Below are 20,169 nucleotides of genomic sequence, written 5' to 3'. Positions count from 1 at the left end.
ACTTGAAAAGTCATCACCTTTGGACCTAGCTATAAAGTATTATCAAAGTATTATCAAATTTCAAATGAAAAAGACTTAAAATAGTCATAGAAAAAAATTGCAAATGTGAGCAATCAAACAAGCAATATAAGTTTTTTTCCACCATACACAGAATTTTACAGAAATAAGATAAATGGCAATTTTGGGAACAATAAGGTTTCCTTGTTACAAATAGGCAACCAAGGATATATGCCTGTCTTAAGATTGCATCATTAATTACTTAAATTTACAGGATACTACTTGGTTCAGCATCACGTCTACCTGAATTACAATACAAAGATTTACATGGCTCTTGCACAAGGATGATATGAAAATTTGGGAAGTATTGAATATTTTTCATTCTTCAGATGCAAGAATGAAAAGCAGTTATTAAAATGTTGATTACAAATATACAAGTGTAATAATACATGTAATTCATAGAAACAAAAGTTAGTTTGACATCATTCAATCTTCACCTTTTTAAAAAGGCCTTTACATAGCATAACCTTTATAAAACTTTTGAAATAACATAACATTGTCATTTTATCCCTAAAAAATTAAATTATATAAGGACCTAGGAATTAAAGGAATCTTAAACTGTTTCTATATCGAATGCAATCTGAAAGGACACATTTATTAATGAATCTATATATTATAAAACAATTTCGAATTCAACGTATTATATCTAGGAGAGAATGAAATAGATTATGGTCATTATACAAACAGAATACTAAATATTTTAAAATATACTTTTTTAAGACAAACACCAGAAATATCTTTAGTTTCTGCACTACTCATTTCAACAGATCAGTCAAAATTATTTCTTATTAAAAAATCACAAACTCTACAGAAATCATTATAGATGTATACAAACAACTCAAGTATATTTTGACATCAAAGTCAGGCAATTCATTTGGAAGTATATCATGGAATCCATGAATTTTTAAAGTAAGATATTGCTGTTGCTTTGTATTGTGAAAATATTTTGTATGGACACATAGGATGGACTGGAAATTTTGAAATTTAAGAAACTTAACCGAACCATTAGGACTGAGGAGAACAATATGTACAGCTTTCCAAAACTTCAAAGAGGTAGTGATACATATTTATCCTTTTGGCAATATCAAATGCAGTTTCTTCCAAGTTGTGCTTCAGACCTGGTTTGATATAATGATTCACCATAAAGAGATCCAGCGTATCTTTGCTATATCTATTCCCAGCAGCAAGATGCAAGGGGGTCAAGAGGCCTTTAGTTTGGCCATTGGTATCTGCATCATGATGAAATAAAGAAACCACTCTGGTATTATTCCATGTATAAGTACTGTGCATGGGTGTCCAGCCATTCACAGTTATTACATGAATATCTGCCTTGAGCCACCAACTCATGGACAATGTCTAAGTTTCCACTGTAGGCTTCTCGATGTAGAGGGGTATACTCATTGTTATCCCTAGTATTCACATGAGTGGCCTTTTGGAAAGTAGTCTCTGCACTGTAGTAAGGCGATTATTTTCATCAGAACAAAGACGAAATTTACCTGGATCCTATTCCATTTTTTTCTTGCAATTGATACCATTTCTCACTTTTTCATCTTGTTCCTCAACTTCATCAGAATTGCCTAACCAGAGAATTTGAGTGCCAGTGAGAATGAGGTGTTCATGTATTTCCCCAATAGTTCACATTGGATGAACTGGTCAGAAATATCCAGTGAATTTTCTTCATCTGTTTTTTCACTATTATTTATTTTCTCTTTTTTCATTTTTACTATTCTAAATTATTCTAACTGGAGAGTAGGGAATTGGTAGAGAGCAGAGGAAGATTTTCCTCCGTATTCAAAGGTACAGACTGAAAATGAGGACCAGTGGTGTATTCATGTGCAGCTTATTCTAGGAATGAGAAAATAGGAAATAATGCCTTCAATGTAAATGAATTGGGAAATGGCAGAGCAGAAAGTGAAATGATGCAACCAAAAATATAAAAGCAAAATAAATTAGGATAATTATGGAGCAATCATATTACCTATGAGAACCATGAAAGAGAGAGAGGAAGAGAGAGACAGATGTGCAATGATCTAGCTCACCACAAAATCCATCCCTCTGATCAAAGTATAGAGCAAATAATTTTATTATTTTTTTTTAAATTTTATTTTATTTTATTTGAGAACATACTGTACAGAGGGGTTACAATTACATGGGCAGGATAATGCATACATTTCTTGCCAAGCATTGCAGCCTCCTCCTTTGTTTACCCTTCACCTCCCTTCCCAGCCTCCCCCCTCCCTCCCACCCAATCATACCCCCCCTCCGCCCCCCCCCCCCACCGACACTGTAAAGCTGGTTTTGACATGACATTTTGTACTTCTCATTGTTGCAACAGGTCCACCTGAATCCTTAAACGACTTGTTTGTCCCCATCTTTAAAGAGATGGAAATAGAATTTAATGTCAGATATTTCCATTGTTTTTAATTATATTTTATTATCTTAAATACTTATACCATGGAATTTCCATTCAACAAATCAGTTTTTTTAAGTATAATGGACCTTTATATAACTTTTCCACAGCCTTCCAAACCTCACCCCACTTTAATTTTTCTAGTTTCATACTATCTGCATTGAATATTATACCTTCACTCTCTTCCTCCATAACTCTTTTTATTCCTTCATTTGACTTCCACTCACATGTTCCAAGTGATATTTTGCTGGTATTCTTTTTGTTGGATTAAAGTTCAATTTCATAAGAAATTACACCTTTGAAATACTCCTCTGCAAATAGCATGCTTTGGTTAATATTTTTTGTAAACTTGTATAAATTTCTAGCTTCCAAATATGAGACAGAACATGGGTCCTTTGTGTGTCTCGCTCTGACTTAGTTCACTTAATATATTTTTATATCTCTCCATTTCCTTGCAAATAATTTAACAGTCTTCAAAATGGATAGGTGCAATCCAATTGTGTATATGTGCCATACTTTCTCCAACCATCACTCCGCCAAAGGGTATGTGGGCTGTTTCCGTAATTTGGCTACGGTGAATAGTGCAGCAGTGAACATGGTTGTGAAAGTGATTTTACTGTAACCTCTTGGAAGAATTCATCACTACCTTTGTGGTAGCAATCCTCTAGCCAGTTTTTCAGAATAAGAACATCCCTCCTTTCATCTTCATCAGAATGTATTGCAAGTCGTCCAAAGCACATTTCCACCTACAGGTCTCAATAAGCTAAAACCACACTGTGCCTATATGCTTTCAATACATTTTTTTCATATAATTTAGTGAGAACCTTCTATAAACTTTCCTAATGTGGGAATGAGGGACATGACAGAGTAAAAGTAAGAAATATGCAATTTAATTAGCTATGATCATATTTAAAATCATTTTCAGCTATAATTCATAGCCTCAAATAATATTATTTTAAACTTTATTGGATTACTTCATCAAATCCTTAAATTATAACAGGTGAGTTAAAAACAAAGGCAAAAAGTGTGGTTTGATTTTGACACTCATGTGTGAGGTTGCACACCATGGGCAAATAGATGGATTGGAATTAATAGCTCTTATCCATTTTGTTAACGTACAGATGGTTTTCCCAAACTGATTCTCGCAATTCATATTGCATTTAGCAACAAGAAACATGTGATAATTTCCTTTGTTTTTCTCCTTATTAACTTTTATTTCCATTTTATTTTATACTGGATGATTTCATAAATCTACTGTAGATACAAAAATATGTTAAAATATTTCTATCCGTATGCATTGATATATACATACACACATATATTACACAAGTTATAATGATAATGTATAACTTCAGTAACTGTACAATTTACTAACTTATTAATACTATCGACGGCTCATGCCTGTCGTCCTAGTTACTCGGGAAGCTGAGATCTGACGATCATGGTTTGAAGACATCCTGGGCAAGAAAGTCCAAGAGCCTCTTATCACCAAACAACCAACAGAAAATCAGAATTGGAACTGTGGCTCAAAGTAGTAGAGTGGTATCCTTGAGAGAAAAATCTCAGGGACATCATTCAGGCTCTTAGTTCAAGAAGTACAATCTACCCAAATAAAAGCTATTTAATTTACACCTATGTAAGTAAAGTATTTCCATCACCCAAATGCACAACCATGGCATTTGCAGGGTAACTGTTTTGTCTGAAGTACCATAAAACATTTTCACTTAAGTTGAAAACATTGCAACATGGGTTCATTCTATCTCTCTCATGCATTTTTCCACTCAAATACTCAAATCTTACAATTATTCCAATTATTTAATATCATTGCTTTTTACTTTAATACCCAAATATTAGAGTTTGAATTGAGTGTCTTGTGTCCCCTAAATCAGTGTTCTTACCACTTTGTCATGTCCCCAGCCCTAAATTATTCTGATTATTTTTCAGATACTTGTGTATGACCTTGGGCTCAGTCCACGTTATGTTATCCTTCCTGGAATTTAGAGTAACAGGTGCATGGCATTGTGTAAAGATCTTTCTTTCCAGTCTGGGCTTTAACCTCTATCCTCAAAAGAGTTGACTCAAATGTATTTTTTCATAATGAGGATTTTCATAAGCTTGTCATAGCTGATGTGTTTTTAAGTCTTTGCATTTCCTGCAGGTTCTTGAGTACTGAATTAATCTGATTTCTTGGGTTGTTTTGTTTCATTTGAATGCATGTGTTGGGTTGTTCCTCACTTTTCCTTTTGTTTCTTTCAATCAAGTTCTTACCTAAAATGCTGAGAAACCAATTCTTCTTTTTCACAATAATCAAGGTGAACATGACTTATTCCAAAGAAATTTCAGTAATATTTAAACACCTTCCTATCTATGGATGGTATATAAATGATAAATGCTGCGAAGGGTCTTTTTATTTTCACAGCAGTCTTTGTCATACACAGACAGATCATAAAATATATGAAGATAATAAAACTACAGATGCAAGCAAAGAGAAGAAAAACCTATTATTAATTGTTTGAAAGAGGCTTCAATTCTAGTGAAAGAAATACGTTGATTGATGTAGGATTTCTCAAATTACATTGCTAGGATGAAGCTAAAAAATCATCTAATTCTACAGAATTGAGGGAGAAGAATCAAACTCCTGAATGGTTTACATTTGGGTCAAATAAATCATGTTTCCAAAAAGAGAGTTGACTTTTGAGAAACATGATGAATTGTAGGTAAGTAGGTGCTTAGCTGCTTTTGTTAATTTGTAAACTAATACAGGGAAATAGATTACTGCAAGGTAAAAAAAGAACTTCGCATTGCAATACTTATGTTTGTGTGTGTGTGTGTGTGTGTGTGTGTGTACACATGCACATGTATACACGCACGCACATGTGCAAGTGCTCATTCATTCATCATCTCTATGCTTCTGTGACCTAGGATATTTGTTTACCGCTTGAAACATTGTTCCACTTCTGTTTTTCTGGAGATAATCGCATTTATTTTCATGATTGGACTGGCTTTGAATAATGGTCTTCATATCTCAGCCTCCAGAGTAGCTAGCTAAGCTTATTCAGCCTCCAAGAAGCTAGTTAAAATTGGGCCTGTCCTCAATACTTCACTGCTCTTTTATTCTTGTCCTGAGGTGTTCACATGCGTAAGTCATATATATGTCTACTTGCTTTAAGAAATACTCTTACTGCTTGGTACCAGGGGCTCCCATCTGAACTCTTAACTACTTAGGAGGCTTGAGAACAGAAAGTTTAGTGGACTTCCTTCTCAATCTATAGCGGGGTGCATTGGATTATTTCCACCATCCTGCACTATCTACAGGTTAAGATTGGAAGGACTACAGAATCCAAGCCAGTCAAGGTAGGAAGCTAGACAAGTTAGTGTGCAACTCGTATGCCATTGATAATGGGAAGGCTAAAAAGACAGATCACATGCATGTTCTTGTGGAAAGGGAACCTTTATCCTAAAATTAACCACTGATATGACAGCAGTCTAACAAAAACAATACCCCAACTTGAACACAATTTCCCACAACCAAAATAAGTATATACTTTAACGTCCAAAAACTTAGTACAATCTGCTCTTTGCTCTCATATCACCTTCATCTAATTATCATATGATGTGACAGGATAGTTTCTTCATTAAACTTATTATATATTTAAAAAGACTTAAAAAATTCTTTCTCACTTATTAAGTGCAAACAAATGGCAAATTGCCTCATTTCTTACATATTTGACTACCACTATAAATTCATCTTATGATTATTATTAATAGTAATATATTCTGATTTATTAATTTGCTTTGTAACAGTTTTTAAACTTTTGGTTTCTCTGCTGAAATTGAAGTATTTAAATAGTATCATCAAATTATATTTGGGTTCTTAGGGCAGTTTTTCAAAAAGTTTTTAACCAATTGTTTCTAGTAATTCTGTTTTTTTTGGGGGGGGGGTTCCGGTTGTGGGACCTGAACTCTGGGCCTGGGCGCTGTTCCTCAAGGCTGGTTCAAGGCTAGCACTTGAACACTTGAGCCACAGCACCACTTCCAGCTTTTACTTTTCTGTTTATGTGATGCTGAGGAATCGAAGCCAGGGCCTCAAGCATGGAAAGCAAGATCTCTACCACTGAGCCACCTTCCTAGCTATCTACGAATTCTTAATTGGTATATTATTTAGTTTATTTTCAATTTCAATTTAATTTTATTGTAAAGGCAATGTACAGAGGGGATACAGTTACATAAATAAGGTAATGAGTACATTTATTATGGAAGGAGCATTGTTATCTCTTCCAATGATTTTTTTGCACAGTCAAAAAAAAATTACTGATGCTTTTCCTGTCGCTATTGACCAATGGGTACGGTTCTTTCTTTGTTCATGCATTTTTATTATAAAATTGATATAGATAGGGCTTACAGTTACTTAAGTCAACTAAAGAGTACACATCATTTTATTTTCTAAATTTCAAATTTTGAACTTAATTATATTCTATTGTTTCTTTAGGGTAATTCTTTTTTCAGAGTTGTAGGATTAGTTAATTTAGTTTTGCATAATTTTAACACACGTAAATTATTCAGACATATATTTTGCTTTCAAAATAGTTAACATGTGAATATTTAAAAATTATTTTCTTAAATTTTATATGGTTGGTGAATTTAAATAAATTTATTTTCTTATAGTTCTAAACGTATTTGTCCAGGTAACAAATACTGTATTTTCAAGAAGCACAGACTGTATTAAAAAAGGCTTCATTACATGTTCACTTTTTGGAAATATTTGTACTTGAATTAAAAAAAAAAAGTTTGACCTGGGCATAGTGATTTGTGGTTTCCATTATCTAACTATGGTGGGAAGTGTAAATAGGGTTTGTAATTCGGGAGAGACTGAGAAACCATGAGACCTTATCATAACATTTCCAGAGTGGAATGATTAGAGATATAGCCATCCCAGGCAAGATATAGAGCGCCTGGTTATCATATTCTAAATCTTGAGTTAAAACACTAGTAACATCAATTTTTTGTCAAAATAAAAGGATACATGTTTCAAAATGTTTATTTAAAAATTGTTTGCAAATGTCTCATGTCTTTTATTTCTTAATTTTCAATTTACTTAATCTATAAGAATCCAAGTATCTTGTGAATATTTTATTTCTACTAAACTTTTAAATAGTATAAGCAATAATATGATTTCATATTTTATAATACTTTTACTGTTTGTGATATTTTCCTCTGTTTAATATAATAATAACAATATTCCAGATGTGTGTATCTGGTGTGTGTGTGTGTTTGTTTATGTGTTTTTTTGTGTGTGTGCTTTGTTTGTACTTTGTAATGCTTGGGAGATCACAAAATTGCTTCACATATGTTAGGCCAATGTTTTACCACTGAACTATACTGTCTAGTTATTATACAAATTGTGTTTTAAGTTATGACTTTTAAATTTTCATTCCTAATATGCCATTTCAAAATTATATATGATAAAATGTGATCCATCTTCTATCCACGTTAGCAATTGTTATTGTCATATTTTCTCTTATTTCATTGGAAATTAATTATATTCCTATTACAACTTTTTTTACATTGTAACAGCTCTATAAATTGCCTTATTTTCTATTTTATTTTTTCCATGTTATCTGACTTTCAGTCCAAACTATAAGGTGGATTAAAAAGGAACTTGATTCAGGACACTTTATTTTTCTCCTTCTCTTCTCTGAAGTCTTTCTGTTTTTTGAAACAGTACCAATGACATACAGCTCCTATGTGGTCAACCATTCTTCCCCCCCCCTCTCTTCTGCAGTACAGCTTAAGTCATTACCATTCAGCTTTATTATGCTATAATGTTATCTAAAACTTAACTCATTCCTAAAGTAATTTTAGTTGCATTGATCAATCTCTAAAGACATTTTTCTATATATAATATCGGGAGTTTGTGTTTTCACAAGGTGAGAAATATGAGTGACTATCAAACATCTATATAACTCTGGAGAATATTGGTCCACTTGCTCAATAATCTCGTATGTAAATTCAAGGAATACAGGTCAGTCAGAACCATCTTGTAAAATGGTGTAGCTTGAGCATTCATACTAGCTTTGAATCATATTACCATTTTTAGTAAGATAACATAATTTTACTATAAGAGCAGAGGCATAGAAGGTAACAGATTTTTCAAAAATAAATTCTTAGTTTTATGGTCCACAGATTTTGAAAAGGATGCTATGACATTATGAAATAAAAACAGAATCTTAAATGGTTGTATTGGCACTATTGCCTCTCTAGATTTAAAGAATGTTCTGAGACTACTACCTCAATCCTTTGATTGTTTGTTTGTATGTTGATCATGGGGTTTGAACTCTGGGCTTGGGCGCTGTCCATGTGCTCTTCAGCTCAAGTTGAGTACTCTACCGCTTGAGCAACAGCAAAACTTCCTGTTTTCTAGTGGTTTATTGGTGATAAGGGTCTCATGGACTTTCGTGCCTGGGCTGGCTTTAAACCACGATCTTCAGATCTCAGCCTCCTGAGTAGCTAGCATTACAGGTGTGAGCCACTGGCACCTGGCCTACCTCAAACCTTATAAAGAATGATTATCAAACTAAATGTGAGATGTAAAAACCTATAAAACATAAATGTAAAAATTCATGACATTGGATCAGTAAAGGTTTCGAAAAATTTGACATGGAAAACATTAGTGGCTAAAGAGAAGCAAGAACTGGATTATATCAAGTGATAACGTTTCATAATTCAAAGGACACTATAACAGAAATGAAACCATAACCAACAGATAGAGGGCACATATTTGTCAATGCTACAATGTTAATGCTACAATGATTCTTAAACTTAAGTATTTTTATGTCTTCTAATTGTATATAAATTTTTTTCCTGAATAGGATATTTCTTTAAATAACATATGTAAATTAATAGTCAATAGGAGGAGCATATGAAATAAGCTCCTCTTTAGTGTCTAAGAAATAATAAAGAGAAAACTCACTAGTATGATCATAATATAAAAAGAAGACGCAAAATATAGTAATGCATTTGTGGAGAAATTGTATACTTCTCATAGTGATCGATTTGTATAATACTGCAATCATTTAAGCAAACAAGTTTTCAAGTCTTCAAAAGGTGAAAGAGAATTGTATAGGGTCCAGGCATTACACTTCTATGAAAGTATTAAGCAGAAGTAAAAACCTTTTTTGGACAGAGAATGTAGTTAATTGACAGTGAACTTGAATAGCATGTGTGAGACCCTGGAAATGATCCCCCAAAACAAATTTTGAAAAGACACACTATAGAGGATGTATGGTGGGCAAATTCTTGTAACTGAATTTTAAATCTATTTCAATGTCTGTTCTAAAATTTACAGCATTTCTATTTTAAGAAATGCAAGTTTGTGAAAATTAGGCTTTGAAAACCTATGAAGGTACAATTCATTTCCAAAGCACTAAAATGTATACAATAAAAGGAGATAATATATTGTAAGTGAATTGCATGTCAGGAAAAAAAAACTTGTTAAAACTTCCTCACACAAAATTCAGAATTGCTAAAAAGATGGTTTTGGTGCTGGATAAAAACTCTTTGTAAACCTCTGCATTTAAAACAAAGATGTGATTTCTGTTTATTTTGAGGGTATTTTGTCTGTTTGAATTTATACAGAGATAACTCAATCCAAAAGTATATGTGATAACTGGAATACCTAAGAATTATGCATCACTTCTAAGTAATTTTTTATTATTTTTAATTTCTATTGTGAAAATATTGTACAGAGGGGTTTTTACAATTACATGGGAACATAATGAGTACATTTCTTATCAAGCACTCTAGCCTCCTCCTTTGTTTCCCCTCCCCATCCCTTTCTATCCTTCCCCGCCCTCCCACCCAATCCTCCCCACTACCCCCACCACCAAAGTTGTAAAGTTCATTTTTCGACATAACGACTTCTACATCTCATTGTTGCAATGGGTCCACCAGTATCCCTATTTTTTCCCATGGTTTCCCTTATTTTCAATATCTAGTATATGTCTGAGTCAAGCAGAAAAGTTCAGATAAGGTGATGTTACGGAAATGAACCTTAAGATATGTATTCAAATGTTTTTTTTTTCTTTCATGCGATTGTTTCTAACACATTTATAAGATTGTTTCTTTGTTGCTTTGTATGTCCCTCCCCCACAGTATAACCCCTGCCTTCACTGTATTTGATGTCAGTATAATTTGTGGAGGGGAAGGAGAAAAACTTCTAAGTAACTGACAAACTTTTCGGAATAAAATTTTAGCAAATGACAGTAGACACTAATCTATGCACCTGCATTTTATGGAAGTCATATGTTACTTGCTCAATCCAATTGCTTATCTCTACTTTGCTAGGAAAAACGTATTCTCAAGATAAGAGCCAAAAGCAGTGAAAGGAACAAAATACACAATCATCTTGATATATTTGTGAAAGTAACAAATGAAATAAAACAATTCCACTTAAGGGACTCCAATATTAGTGTATGTGAAGATGTTCCTGAATGCCAATATCCATTAAATTTTTGGAATTTTAATTTCTACTAACATATGAAAACTAGAGCAAGAAAACAAATATAGACTTAGAGTGAACCAGCCTTAAAATCATTTTCATAATTGTTTTGAAATTACAAAAAAATTTATACTACTTTGCTTTGGAAATCATTTAAAAATATTTATCCTTTATGATAATTCAAATAGCAAGCAAGAGTAATTTTATGTAATCATTATAAATATCATTTTATTACTATTGTAAAATAATATAAAAATAGACAGTCTCAATATATGACCTACCTATCATTATTCTTAACTTCTATCATTACCTAAATATCTTAAACAATCTAAATAGTCATGTCTTTAATATAGACGTAAATATTCTATACTATTTTACTTAACATTTCCCAGAGGTATGTATTCATATTTCTAAGAAATGTTCACAGCCGTTAAAAGATGCTTTTGTGAAATTAATGTGATATATTTTGTTATTGTGGGTGTTGTTTTTAGTGGTTAATTGGAGATAAGAATGTAACAAGTACTTTTCTGTCTGGGCTAGTTTCAAAAACAATTCTAAGATCTCAGCACCCAGAATAGCTCTTATTATAAGGGTGAGTTACCGGCACTTGGTTTCATGAAGTTTTTTGGTTTTTTACTTATATTTTAAGATGCTTGTTTCACTATAATGTATATCATTCTACACATAAATTTAGATATATGTATATATTTCTGAGGACAAATAATCTCCGAAAATGTAATATTCTACACATAACATTTATATATATATATTATATATATATTATATATATAGAAGACACACACACACACACACACACACACACACACACACACACACACATATAGAAGAAAGACTCCCTCTAAAACTTTTATTCTACAATTTTTGACCTTTTTCATTTCAAAGAAATACAGTCTATTTTTCTAAAAATTTCCTAGAATAAAATAACTAATATTTCAATATAAAGTTGAGTTTTTTACTTTCAAGGGAATTTTAGATATACACATGCTATTGTAGTAACATTTACAGTATATTACTTGAAAAGGTTCTGCCCAAACTCTTAAGTATTTGATTGTAGTTAGGGAGAGAGAGTAAGTTAATTCATACTGATTAGGAATTTGCAATGCTTCCAAAAATCTATTCCATAATTTGTTATAAGCACATAGTCAAGCTAACTGACATGTTTTAGTTTTTTATTTGTTCAGAATTTCAATATGGATGCATGCACAGTGGAAACATTAAAATTATTAATCAAAAGCAAATAATAATAAAATCATAGAAACATATCCGACGTTCAATAATTAGTACTTATGATGCTAATAATAATTTCGATGGAGAGGATGATGACCACAGTTTAGCCTGATAATGAGGATGTTGTGATTGAAAAGAAAAAAAAAACTTAGACATCTTTGAAGCTGGATTTCCCACATTGAATGCGTAGTTATAAACAGCATTGGATTACATAAATTAAGAATAACAGGAGGAGGGCTGGGAATGTGGCTCAGTGTCAGAGTGCTGGCTTTGCCTACATGAGGCTCTGGGTTTGATTCCTCAGCACCACATAAGCAGAAAAAGCAGGAAGTGGCACTCTGGCTCAAGTGGTAGAGTGCATTGAGCTGAAGAGCTAAGGAACAGTGCCAGGCCCAGAGTCCAGGCCCCATGACGAACCAAAAATAAAAAACCAACAGAATAACAAGAGGAGAGTTTGAATATCAAGAAATACAATCACATAAACTGGTAGAGAGTAAAAACCCCAATGTTATTCCAGCAGTCTTTGTAAGGTATACTCACTGTTCTTGGTGGTATTATTTTCTTATAAATAAAATCGTTTATTTCCACATTTTGATGGACTAAGATGTAGGTTTCAACTTTGTGTGGTTAGTTCAAATAACCTTCTCATATACATACCATTCAATAACCAATGTTTTCCAATGATATATTAAGAGTATGTTCTTCATTACAGCTGTAAATACATGACACAATTTACATAATACTACTTACATATCTGCAGTTACCATAAAAGGACACAAGCTATAGAGCCAGGAGTTAAAATTTATTTTTATTTCTGCATGAAACTATTTCTGACTTTATACCAACAAACAGAATTTGACACTTTCCTTATTTGAAAGCTAAGTTAGAAAATGTAAGGATTCTTCACTTTTCTTTTTCCTTGCTCTAGAATTCAACAAATGTATTCTTCAATATTTCTTGTACATTACATCCATTTAAAGATGAGAAATGTAAGACCACCAGTCAATGTTGTGAGTAAATGAAGATACTAGAATTTTTGTCTGAGTTCTTCACTCTGTGTGCTTACAAAGAGAGTCATTGGGTGATGGACAGGAACAATATGAAAAGACTATGGGGAGAAATGCATACTTTGTAAACAGTTGTTATAGGACTGAGTGACTGGTGATGAGTATTTGCAATAGGCTGATATCAAGGGAATAAAAAGGAGTACATAGAAATTGCATTAGTGACAGAAACTGAGAAAATCTTGATCATTCATCTTATCTAATGGATCGAGGTAGGGTAAGAGTAAATCAAAAGCTTTTCCACATCTCTGTCTCCTAACTGTGTTAGTTACATTCTTGGTGATAAGGACTACAGGTGGAAAAGATGGATTTAGAGGAAAAAAACTCACTGATAGTTCTAAGGTTTATGTTAAAGAGATGCAAAGATACGTCTGTTTGCACATCATCAAAATATTCACGACCATGAATATGAAAAATAATAATAAAATCAGGGACATTATTAAAGGGAAGAGGAAAAGGAAAGTTATGACGAAGTGTGAACAATGTGAGTACCAGTGTGGACAAGATTGGAGGAAAGTGATAAATAAGGAAACAAAAAAGTAATAAACACAGGTTTACAGAAGAAAGGGAAGGAAAGAATTTTCAAGAAGATATGGAAGGAAATCTACTATTTGGATTTGAAAAGTAAAAGGACATAGACAAGTTCAATAAGAACAGTGTTTTGGTGAAAGTCATATTGATAAAATGTTGAGATATGAATGTGAATACATAAAATTCTGGATCCATTAATTTAACAGATCCTATTGATTCTAAATGTTGGGAACAAATGCTTAAATCCTGACCTTAGAAATGTTATACAGATATAAATATCATGAACATTTCTTAGTGATACTCTGTGAATATTTTTGAAAACTTTATTTAGCCAGGAGATTATAGATTGAACTACAGCACAAACAAGACTAATTTGTCCTACAGTTCCAATTAGTGGCCCACCTATCCATATCAGTTTGGGATTTTATTGAAAAATATTTAGATATGTTTGGATATCTTATCAGCGTACTCATTATAAATATGGGACAAGTAAAACCAAGTATTAGGTTGAACATACAGCTTTACTGATGTGACTGAAGACTCCTGGAATTGATTCCTCTTTAGAACAGAAAATGCCTCAATAGCTATTGATACATCATAACTTCCATATACACTATTGAAATCTAATTCTTGTTAGGTATATCTCCATGCTGTGTGAACAAACCTGACACAAATTCTTATATGTAGGAAAATGTTCTTATAAACTTCAAGCGTTTATTGAATGGAAAAATTCAGACATTACTCTCACCACTAGGATTAAATGACTAAAAAGACAAGATATTTTGATTTAATGTCTTTCTTTCATTTTCTCATACACATTGTCAAGGACTGAAAGATTCTGATTTAACAATAATACAATCTTGACTTGTTTTAACACAACATCTAGGATCTCATGTTAATTTGGATACTTACTAATTAGCTCCAAATTTTATGAATATTTATATTTCTCCTGGGTAAACCAATGAACTCCAGGAAAATGTCCCTAAGGAGCCTTTCAATTCTAATACCACTGTTTGTCTCAAAATGCTTTAAATTCTACATCCTTTAATGTGGGCATAGGGTTATATTGTGGCACTTTTCTTCTCAGAGAGTTAGTATTACCCTATTGCTTAACATGGACAAAATACCTTCATACATAGACTGGGCGTGTACAAATAAGAAGTGGTAGTTGAACAATGTTCTGAGCATTTTGTATAGATGAAATGGAAATAGAGCAACTATGAACTCAAAAGGCATATGCAAAGAAGACAAAGGCACAAAGTAGAATGTGCCAAGAAAACCTGAATTATAATTTCAAATAATGTTTTCAGATGCTTGTGTGTGTTCATAGTATAGGTTCAGACAATATTAGTTGGGTATCTTGGGTGGAAAACTGCTTTAAACTATTCTGGGCTAATTGTACAAGTAGAAGCCCCTAACTCTGACTCTAATCAGTCACAACATCATCAACTTAGGGACAATTTTCCAAGTACAAAGTGAGAAAAAAGGCCTGATCACAATTAGTGTTCAAGTTGAAGCAATTGCAATCACATAACTTTTCTTATAAGTGTTCATTTACTTTGGAGCATTAACTAGGGAAAAGCCAAGTAAATATTTTGCATGTACCTAACTTAAGTGGGACATATTATATTGGTCTCTCTTTAACTTGGAAGATAAAGATTATGTCTATTTATTCTCTAACTTGGGACAATGATCTGCTGTCAGTTATTTTCTTCTCTTACTCTTCTTTTGCCCTTCCACTTACATAATTATTATTTAAAGAGACATAATTGAGCTTGCATTTCTAAATTCTTCAAAATTATCTGAACTACTTCATACTTCTGGCAGCCTCCTATATCTTTCTCAAGGGAAATATTTTGTCACTACCACTTTAGTCCTACATGATATTGGATATCTTCCTGCCTAATTCAGTGCAAGATATACATTAGACTCATCCTATATCTCAACACTTGTACCACCATAAAATACTATCTTACTTAGAAATCATGATATTATTATATCTGGTGAGGTGGAATCTGTCATTTTTAAATGGCCTTAAGTGATATTTACATGCAATCATGTTTTAAATGAATATGCCACTCAGTAGATGAACGAATTGACAAAATGTGGTTTGTATATATACGGAGCAATTCTATGCTTCCTATTCATAAGGAAATGGAAAGACTTGGAAAAATCCTACAAAGAAAAATAAGCAAGACACAAAGAAACAGATTCCATGGTATCCCTCATTTGTAATAACTAGGAAATAGTTATTAATAATAATAATTAATAATAAATAGGAAATAGTCCTAGCAGATGAGTAGAATGGCTCAATAGCTAGGTATAAATGACCATATAAAATGATGCTGAGCAAAATAACCTCCTAGATATGGAAAGAGAGGTTTTTCTTTATGGATGTTTTTTTTAATATACTATGTGATTTCTTTTTTCTTTTGTGTTTTCCCCTATGGTTTGTCCAACGTTGTATTTGATTTCAGTATCCTGTGTATTGTATATACATTTATCTTCATTTGGCAAAGGAAGCAGAACAATAAAATGGCGAGAAAAAGGACAAAAGGTAAACCGATGAAATAGCCATACTCACAGGACAACCTATTGGAAATTTACATTACAAATTGTGAGGGGTATTGGGGTGAAGGAAAAGTGTGAGAAATATGAGGGAGTGGGTAAAAATTTTGACATGTTATGTATTCAATACCTTACAATTACTGCAACCCCTTCTATATATCACCTTAACAAAATTAAGTTAAAAATGAGCTACATAAAATATAATTTCACTGCATTGGTATAGTAAATATTATTCATGTGTATTACCTTTTTTTAAAATGAACATTTTGGTGGCTAACTTGAATTAGCTCTTTCTTTATCAGAGAGACATCAACTGGCATGCTATCAAACTATACAATATTTTCAGAATATACTTCCCATTGTTTTGAAAAAACATTATTTTAGTATTGTCACATACTAAAACAGAAAACAGTTCAATTCTATGGAAACTCCTAACTGAAAACTGAAAACTGACTAATTGTTAAGAGGACAGAATATATCTGTTCCTCAACTTTCCTAAGACTACTAACTACTCATTTTCAAATACTGAACATGCTATACCAGAGACATTCAAAATAGTACCTGTTTGCATTTTATTTAATTCTGCAATAGATGCAGTTTTCAACAAAAGCCAACAAAAAATAGACACGTTCTTGTAGAGGATAAAACTATGAAGTATCTATAATAATTAATTCTTTTTTTTTTCGTCAGTCATGGGGCTTGAACTCTGGGCTTGGGCGCTCTCCCTGTGCTCTGCAGCTCAAGGTGAGCACTCTACCTCTTGAGCCACAGTGCCACTTCCAATAAATAATTCCGTAAGAGTAAACATTTGTTCATCAGAGTAAGCTATTATTTCTATAACAATCATTCCCAAGTTTTTATGCCGTAAAATCATCCTAGCCTAACAATTTCCAACTTGTAAGGTGTGCCTTAAAATTCCCTAAATTCACATCATGACTACTTTAACACTATTGTGAAACAATACTACACTTCTGCTAATGTGATGCCCTTCCTATTGTGGAAAGAATACTACACTAAACTTTCCTATATCATTTTCCCCGCAGTGGTTTTCTTGAGATCAGAACACTTGCAAATATTATTTATTTTTATTTATTTTATTATATACATAATCTATCATAGATATTCAAGAGATCTGTACACCTTAATATTAAGATTAGAAGATTATGATTGAAAGCCCACCAGGCAAGAAATTTCCTTGGATTCTTATCTCCAATAAACTCATAAGGAAAAGCCAGACCCAAGTGGCACTGAGGTTCAAGTGGTAGAGCAGTAACCTTGAGCAAAAACAGGATCAGGGACAGTGCCCCAGCCCAGAGGTTAAGCCCTAGGACAAACCAAAAAACAAAAACAAAATAAAAACAAACCTCAAACGTAGCATTTTTCTCATTGTATACAGAGGTACATAATTAAGGAAATTTCTTCCTGTGATATGTATAGGTAGAAAAAAATAGATGTCACCCAATTACTTTTCATACCATGTTACACCAAAGTCTCAAAAGATTGCTGTTTCTATATTTATAAATTAATATAATCAATTTGTTGTCTATTTGTCTAGATTATTCACATTATAATTTTACACATGAACTGTTGGAATTATCTACCAACTAATTTCTTATTATACCTCACTTGAAAGACTACTCTAGTCAATTAGATTGCCAGAATCATTTGTGAATTTGTAAATTAAATCTTCTACTTGAAAATAATTTTGTAGTATCCTATAGAATATTAAATTACAAACAAAAAATATCTATTTTAAATCGAAATTCTAGTTCAGCCAGGTCTACAAAGTCCTACATTGAATGAACTTTCCTATTTCTCCAGGCTTAAACTTTTGTAATCCTTCAACATTTCTTTGGAATCTAACATAATGATGCTTACTTTTTCAAATTTTTGGTTCGGAGTCATGAGCTCTTTTGCATCTAGAAATGATCTGTAATTAAGACAACATTTAAAACACAACTGAGGACTATATATGAGTTGCATTTCTATAGGAAACTTGACTTCTCAAAACATAATGACAAAATTAGCCCAAATTTCCAACTCTGTATTCCTTTCTTGTTTATTTTTATTCCTTTCTTTGTTGGTTTTATTGAGAAAAAAATTATTTTCTGCTAGTTCACCAGAGTTTCTGATCAGCTAAAGTAACTTGGGAGTGGAGTCCATAGAGTCCATTAAATACAAGATCATGTCATCTTCATGTTTATTTTTTCTTCTCTTTTTCTTTTTTTAAATTTATTATTTTTTCTTGTGAAAATACTGTACAGAAGGGTTAAAATACCTGGGCAAGATAATGAGTACATTTCCTGTCAAGCATTGTAGCCTTCTACTTTGTTTCCCCTATCCATCCCTTCCCATCTACCTCCCTTGTCCCGACCCAATCCTCCTCCCCCCACCAAAGTTGTAAATTTCGATTTCAACATAATGACTTGTACATCTTATTGTTGCAATGGGTCCACCTGTATCCATAGTTAAACGATTGGTTTTTGCCATTCCCTTCCAGAAATTATACCGACATCGAATACAGTTAAAGCAGTGGTTATACCATGGGGGAGGGACATATAAAGCAACAAAGAAATAATCTTATAAATGTGTTAGAAACAATCCCATGGAAGAAAAAAATTTGAATACATATCTTAGCTTTCATTTCCCTAACATCAACTTATCTGACCTATTCTGATTGACTCAGACATATTCTAGTTACTGCAAATAAGGGAGACCATGGTACCTATGTTTTCTTGGGTCTGGCTTACTTCACTTAATATAATTTTTTCCAATTCTTTCTATTTCCTAACAAATGGGGCAATGTCATTCTTTCTGATGGAGGCATAGAATTCTGTTGTGTATATATACTACATTTTCTTGATCCATTCATCTACTGAAGGGCATCAGGGTTGGTTCCATATCTTAGCTATGGTAAATAATGATGTAATAAACATAGTCGACCTGGAAACTTTAATTTGGTCTTGTTTGTGAACATTTGGGTAAATTCCAGAATGTGGGATTGATGGGTCATAGGGGAGCTCTATGTGGAGTCTTTTGAGGAACCTTCGTATTGCTTTCCAAAGTGGTTGAACAAGTTTACACTGCCACCAATAGTGCAGTAAGGTTCCCTTCTGTCCACATCCCCTCCATCGTCTGTTGTTATTAGAGTTCTTGATTATAGCCATTCTAACTGGATGAGGTGGTATCTCAATGCTGTTTAGATTTGCATTTCTTTCATTACTAAAGAGCATTTCTACATGTGTTTATTGCCCATCCTTCATTCCTCTTCAGAGAAATTTCTCATTTTTAGGCCACTTATTTATTGGGCAGTTGTTTCTTTGAAGATTTGTTGTTGGAGGATTTAATTTTTTGAGTTCCAGGTATATTTTAGATATGAGACCCTTGTCCATTGTATGGCTAGTGAAGATGTTCTCCCAATCTGTGGGCTTTCTAGTGATCTTGCTAGCTATGTCCTTTGCCATGCAGAACCTTTGCAATTGCATGCAATCCCATTTGTCCCATTTGTCTTTGATATTTTTGTGTTTCTGGATCTCTGTTAAGAAAATTTTGGACTGTGCCAAGGAGACTTAGAGTTTCTGCTATTCCATCCTGTAATATTTTCAGTGTCTGCTTTGACTCTGAGGTCTTTGATCCATTTGGAGTTGATTCTGGTGCAGGGTGATAAAAAAAGATCTAGCTTTAGTTTTCTACAAGTAGTTAACCAATTTTGCCAGCACCATTTACTGAAGAGGCTGTCTTTCTTCCATTCTATTTTTTTAGCTCCCTTATTGAAAATTAGATGCCTATGGGAC

The 20,169-nt window shown here is 32.8% G+C and overlaps 1 pseudogene; it reads left to right on the top strand.

Annotated features, from left to right (window-relative positions):
* The first annotated feature begins 279 nt into the window (after window positions 1-279).
* Window positions 280-376, top strand: LOC122108723 (annotated as a pseudogene).
* Window positions 377-20,169: the final 19,793 nt, after the last annotated feature.

Source organism: Dipodomys spectabilis, unplaced genomic scaffold, assembly GCF_019054845.1.
Source record: "Dipodomys spectabilis isolate Male_0828 unplaced genomic scaffold, ASM1905484v1 ptg000064l, whole genome shotgun sequence".
Lineage (NCBI taxonomy): Eukaryota > Metazoa > Chordata > Mammalia > Rodentia > Heteromyidae > Dipodomys > Dipodomys spectabilis.
Note: the sequence above shows the minus strand (reverse complement) of the source record. Positions and strands in the feature narration are given on the sequence as shown.